Raw genomic sequence first — 6,719 nt, 5'->3', positions numbered from 1 at the left:
GATTGAGACTAAAATAGAAATAAAATGTAAAACCGGAAACAAGTTTCGGGAATTTGAAAATGTCAGATTCTGTACGGTTTCTAAGCAAAACTGTCGCATTCAGCATGTAAACACTGCACAAAATGTCAGATTTTCACTGTGCCCATTTAATTTGTGATCAAAATTTATAATGCAGCCCCTTTTTCGGACACCTTGGCAATTGAATCAGCACTGGAGAGTAAACATTTTACTACATATATATATATATATATATATATATATATAAAATTTATATTTGTAAAATGGTGCTTTATAATAAACAAGGATAGAACTTTAGTAATTATAAGTATTCATGTTTGAATGCATATTAGTCATTTTAACTGTAAGAATTACAGAAACTCAGACACTTTGATCTTCTGAGACACTCAAAAGACACACATCTGTTCCAACATTTCACTAAGAATAAGTGCGGGAAACACCTCTCTCACATATGTTATCAGTTCCTTCTCGTCCCCTTCCTTACCCATCCTCCCTCCACTTGGTTTCACTCAGAAAAGTCAATAATATTATGTTCTACATTAATGCAAGTGATATTTACAGTCATGTTTGGTGTCATTTGAATTGTCTGGGCGACTGGTACAATGGTCTCAATCTTGCAAAAGTAGACTAAAATATAAGAGAATATATAGTTAAGAGATATATTGATTACTGTAATGGGAGTGCCCTTTCCCAGGGTCCTCCATGTAAATTACCTTCTGTTCCCATTGAGGTGTAAAACCACCCAGGTCTGGGATCTGAGTTAATGCAAATTCCAATTGTTAGTTTCTGTCTTCATCTTGGGGGATGTTTGTCTTGGTCTGAGGTATTTAAGCAAATGTTGCAAAAGAATCAGGGCCTTCTGTAGCCGGAATGAGCCCACGATAAAAAGCGTGTTCACACACTTCATATTGTGTATTTTACTAAAAGTCAGGTTTGCATCTTTTACTCTTAGATTCATCTTTGAGAATTTGATGTCTTGTATTGATTTGATATCTATGAATTGGCTATGTTATTGGCATAATACTTACCTGACTGATAATAAATTGTTACATTTGATTTACTCTAATTTACTCTGAAATTATTTTCTCTAGTAGATTAAATGAAGGCTATGTTTCCGCAAATCTGCGTCCAGGGTTAAGTGCTAGATGAAGCATACTGCACATCAGGTGAGGTTTTAGATTTCTGACTAACTGCTTGACTTTAGTTAAGTTGTATTGCGTTTAGTAAGTTGCATTAACTATGTGGGGCTAGTCATAGTGCTGGTCATAACCGCTGGTTATTCTCTCAGCTTTAATTAAGTTGTACGTAGTTATATAACTGTCGGGGGGCTAGACAGATAGAGCATAACCACTGATTATTGTTTTGAGCTTTAAGTTGTACAAGGATAACTCAGAGGGACTAAACGGAAACACTATTTAAAAGAATGGTAAGCATGGTCAACCTATTAAATAGTATTAGTCATAACCTCTGGCTAATATTTAGACTGGCGAGTTTGTGATCGTGGGGCACACGTAGAAGAACAGCCGTCGTGGGGCACCATGAGCAACATAGATTCTGAATGAACGAGAAAAAAAATAAAGATTTAAATTAGAATAATCAAATGTCAGAAGAGCGTGGCTTTAGTAAAAAGGTGAACGGTGAGAAATGCATTTAAATTCATAAATATAAGTGGAATATATATAAGTATGTTCCATATATGTGCCAATCTTCCTGCTGCCAGCAGGTGGCGCTATCATTATAATGGAATATTGGCCTTCAGATGTGTTCAGGGCAGGACTCGTATTGAACATGTGAAGTTTAGGGAACATTGAACATTTTATGCCTGAGTTACAACAACTTCTCTTGCTGTGGCGAGACATCACATTTTGACATGGCGCTATGGACACGCCCTTTAACAAAAACTCAAGATCTCCGCAATTTAACATTGCACAGGCCTTTAGATTAGACTGACCACAATAAATACACAAAAAATACTCCCTCTGGAGTCTAAGGGTATTTTTGGGGCCTGGAGAAGTTTTGTCATGCCCTGATATTTGTGCTTTTTTCAGTTTCTTATAAATATCTAAATGGGTAAAGTCTAATCTCACTGTAATCAGCACAAACTGGGCTATAATAATATGTGAAATGCATGCATGTACATGATTGTATTTTTGAGAAAAAAAATGTTATGCAAGGTTAGTGAAAAACTAAAAATGTTAAGTCACTTGAATAAGGCAATAAAACACATTAGTTGTTTAAAAAAAGTTGATAACTGGAGCTTGTAGCCTAGAATTTTTCTTTCTAAATTATGTGAAAATCATCGTTTACTCATTCACAGAAACCAATATATTGATTTAAATTTTCTAAGACACTTTTTGTTGGTAAAAGTCATATGCGAGTAGGCGTCAACTATCATGAATATCATTGTGATTTACACCTGAGAAGACAAAGCCCTGCATAATGAGCTGCATAATGAGCCTCTCATTCAACTGTGCCACTCTGAGGGAGGACTTACAAGAAAGAATGTGAGAACAAAATAAAAGTATATAATTTTATGTTTGTAGTTTATTAAGAATATATTTAATTATCCCACAACATAATTTAATATCCACTTGGGGGAGCAGTTAAACAGTTTATTAGGGACAATCAAAGCTGACTTTCAAACATATATTGTTATTGAAACTTCATAATGTTTCACTTGATTATACATTTAGTCAGGAATTATAGTTTGGGAAAAGTATTTGGAAAAAGTCTGACTAGTAAAATGTTTACACTTTATGTGAAAACTAGTACAAATAAATAAAAAGAGACTTACTCGTGTTTATGATCCCTGTTGAATAAAGTGCTTCATTCTTTTTTCTGAGGAAATCCATTTCTCAAATCCTCAACCACATCACATCTTTTTGGGGTGAATTATGTCTTATTCCTCTCATCGCGAAGCAAACAGTAAAATAAAATAAAAACTTGAAGAACAGTGTCAATGCCTTTTCTTCTGTGTGGGCGTATGCAAGCCGCGCGCTTCAGTTTGAATCTGAATAGCACGTTCAGCGCGGGGGCGTGGTCACATTAGATATAATGAGCGGAGAAATCAAAAATAGACATCGCGTTGTTTTCATATGGATTACTTTATCTCAGAATATTTGTTTTCGGGAGCACCAGTTAAGTTTAAAAGTAGACATTTCAGGCTTTCTATAGATATCTCTCTCATGTCTCTTCGTTGAGTATTCACGGAGTTACAGTTCATTTTAATGACGTGTTTGTACATGACGATCAGCGGAGACAAAGACTGTAGACAGCGCACCTTGTGTGTTATCTTTATTTTATAAGTGCACAAAGGTTCTTTGTTATTATGTCTGTATCCAAAAAAACTAGACCCTTTACAGATTCGATTGATGTATTGCTCTTATCTGTACGATTAAAACTGAGAGTGTAATTTAAGTTCTTTTCGGGGTTATCAGGAGAAAATGACTCAAAACGCATATATGCGTTAATCGACTCGAAAGGGTTATTAATGTAAAAAAAATTCTACTTTGTCGCAGAGTAAAATATGTCACTTCCTGTTGCCAGCAGGTGGCGCAATGACTAAAACTGAATATGGGCATGTAGATCTGTTAAGGGCAGACGTCTTATCTAATATGTGAAGTTTGGGGCAGATTGGACATTGTATGTCCGAGTTACAGCAACTTCCTTTTTCATGGCGAAACATTTAAATGTGTCATTACGGATTTGTATGAAACATAGCTCAAGGTGCACTCCGTTGAAAGTGTATAGGTGGTGATATCGAGCCATTCTGCCACACCCAAAGGAATATTGGCCTTCATCTGTTCAGCCCAGGACTCTTTTCACACATGTAAAGTTTGGGGAAGATCGGACATTTAATGCCTGAGATATAACATATTTTATTCATGGCGAGACATTGTATTTCGTAACGGCGCCATGGACACGCCTTTTAATGAATAGTCAAGATCTTCACAATTGAACATCGCACAGGCCTTTAGATTAGATTAAGGTAATTTACAAAAAAAAGCATTGCTCTGAACTGGAGAGCAGAGTGGAGTGATATATGGAGATGGAGTGAGTGGCTCTGTCTGACAGCAGCACTTGTGTGGTATAATTCTATAATTGTTGGAGAGCCTCAGTAAGGCCGTTTAAAAGCTCTTAAGGACTTTTACATTCTTCTCTGGAATTTTCTGTCAAAATATTGAATCCTGCCACCATACATATCACAGCAGATAAGTAATAAGACCTGGTAATTACTTGGAATTAATGAACATATAACAATGAGCTGAAGCCTGAGTGGGAGCCCACAAGTGATTTAGTTATAGTGACAACACTGAAATTAGCAGTGGCCAGATGCAACAAAACCCTAACGGAAAGAAAGCAATTAGTTGTCATTAGTTATCAACTGGCTTCAGGTGCTTTAGAGGAAAAACACAAAGATGTTCATCTTTGATGTCTCTCAATATGAATCAAGTAGGTCGATCTGATTGTGAAGCTTTAAAGAAAAAGTTCACCCAAAACTGAAAATGTACTCACCCTCAGGCCATCCAAGATATGAAGTGAAAAAGCTGTGTTTGTAAAAAACAAATCCATTGAGGCGATTTAACTTTAAACTTTTGCTTATGGCTAAAATATGAGTCCATAATCCATAATAACGCTTCCCCCAGTGAAAAAGTCCTTCACTTGTTCCATATTTGTTTAGAACTCTTGTTATCTCTTGTAAATGTTTGACCTGTGAATATTTTTCCAGAATTTTGATTCAAATGAGACAAATTTTTAACAAGAGAAAGCAATATGATAGAGGAATCGAATTTTAACCAGAAGCAACACTATGTGTGGAACACCAAAAAGATTCAAATATATTGGAAACTAATAGGTCCAAATAGACCAAAACCCCATTCCAAATCCCAGTCCGTACAATGCTATATTCCAAGAAAATACAAAATTAGGACAATTCATTTCCAGTGAACTGTCCTTTTTTAAAAAAAAAAGTATTACATGAGTAGATATTATCAGCAAGGATAATTCTATTGTGCTTTGTGATTCCCTGTGAACAGAGGGCATTGTAAGACTTGTAAGATTGTGTAATGTAAAGCAGTGAGAACGCATTACATTAATTGGTAGTCGTGGCCATGTTTGGGAACATGCTCATCAGACGTCATTATAGTACACAGTGATAATTAACAGGAATAACAATGGACCGAACAATGATCAAGTGTAGGATTACATATAAAGAAAAACTCAACAAGGAAGCAAAGTTGCAGTACTTAGAAAAATTCAAGACAATCAATGAACTTGATCCGTACGAACACTAAGAATGGTCGGATGATCTTAACGAGCTGCTACACGTAACCTTCCCCGATGTATTTTCTTACCTTGTTTGTACTGTCAGTGTGTACACAGTGAGCAATTTAAAACTTATAAATCTCTCGAGGCCCACCTGCAATTTACAAATGGATGGGTGCAGGACCTTCAGATTTTCTGCGTCAATGAGCAGAAAACGGTTGTTCCCACATGGTGGCTTGTGACAATGGGAATTGTGCATTCCAGTGGTTCCACTTCAGCTGTGTGGGACTCAGTCAGGCACCTTCAGAATGTGTGTTTTTGTACTTCTAGTTGTCTTGAATAAATTTGTTTTAATAATTGTCTATTATTTATTCCTATTTACCTTTTTTCACTTATTGCATCATCTATGTTGTTGATACTTAGGTTACACTATTACGTTACAACATTGTATTTGCACAAGTTACACTTAACTTCTAACTTTAATTGTTTTTCTATTTAACTTTTTACTTACTTGAAGGTTATACTTACATTTTACACCTGTTGTATTTGCACTACACTTGCACTGAACCTCTAAAATTAGTTGTTTTTCCACTTATTGCATTATCTATGTTCTTGATACTTGAAGGGTAGACATTTACAAGTGCACTGAACATATAAATTAAATAATTGTTTTTCTATTAATTTTTTTACTCGTTGCCTTACCTGTGGTCTTGATACTTGTTTACCTAATTAGCTTTTGTGTTACACTGCCCCTTTACCCGTTTTATATGCATTACTGTAAACTGTACACATTTACCTCAAGTGTGTTATGATGCACAAATAAAGAGATACAGAATTGATAAATGTTGCCGTTTATTATTGTAACAGGTGGTATGCAATATGCATAACACTGATAATGCAGGATATGCATGTGTATATATTTACATGTATGTGTGTACAGTATATACATGTTAATATTTCTTATTTACACACACACACACACACACGTATGCATGTGTATTTATATATACACTTAAATATACACCGTGCACAAACTTTGATTTTGGATGTGATCCAATAATTTGACCGCCATAGTATAGACACATATTAGTCAGGGCACAGCATACAGTCACAATCTCGTCCAGGAACGTCATGTCTTCACCTTGACATGGGAGTACCATGCTGACTGGTACAATTCCATTTAGTATGGTGTACTTTGTGCATACACATCCAATCACCCTCTCCACATGAACCCTGAAGTGAGCTATCTGGAGTGTTTCCTCCACATTTCTGGCTGGGCCCTCTTGTGAATGCAGGTATTTTCACTTCTGCACACACAAGTCCAACACTGTCACTGATGTCAAATCCACGATTTGCCAACACAAGTTCCCAGGTAATAGTTTATTAAGAAGGCCACTATTTTTAGTCACATGTATACAATACCCAAGACATGTCAC

This window comes from Carassius auratus, chromosome 10, assembly GCF_003368295.1.
Source record: "Carassius auratus strain Wakin chromosome 10, ASM336829v1, whole genome shotgun sequence".
NCBI classification, from domain to species: Eukaryota; Metazoa; Chordata; class Actinopteri; order Cypriniformes; family Cyprinidae; genus Carassius; species Carassius auratus.
This window is presented reverse-complemented; position numbering follows the sequence as displayed.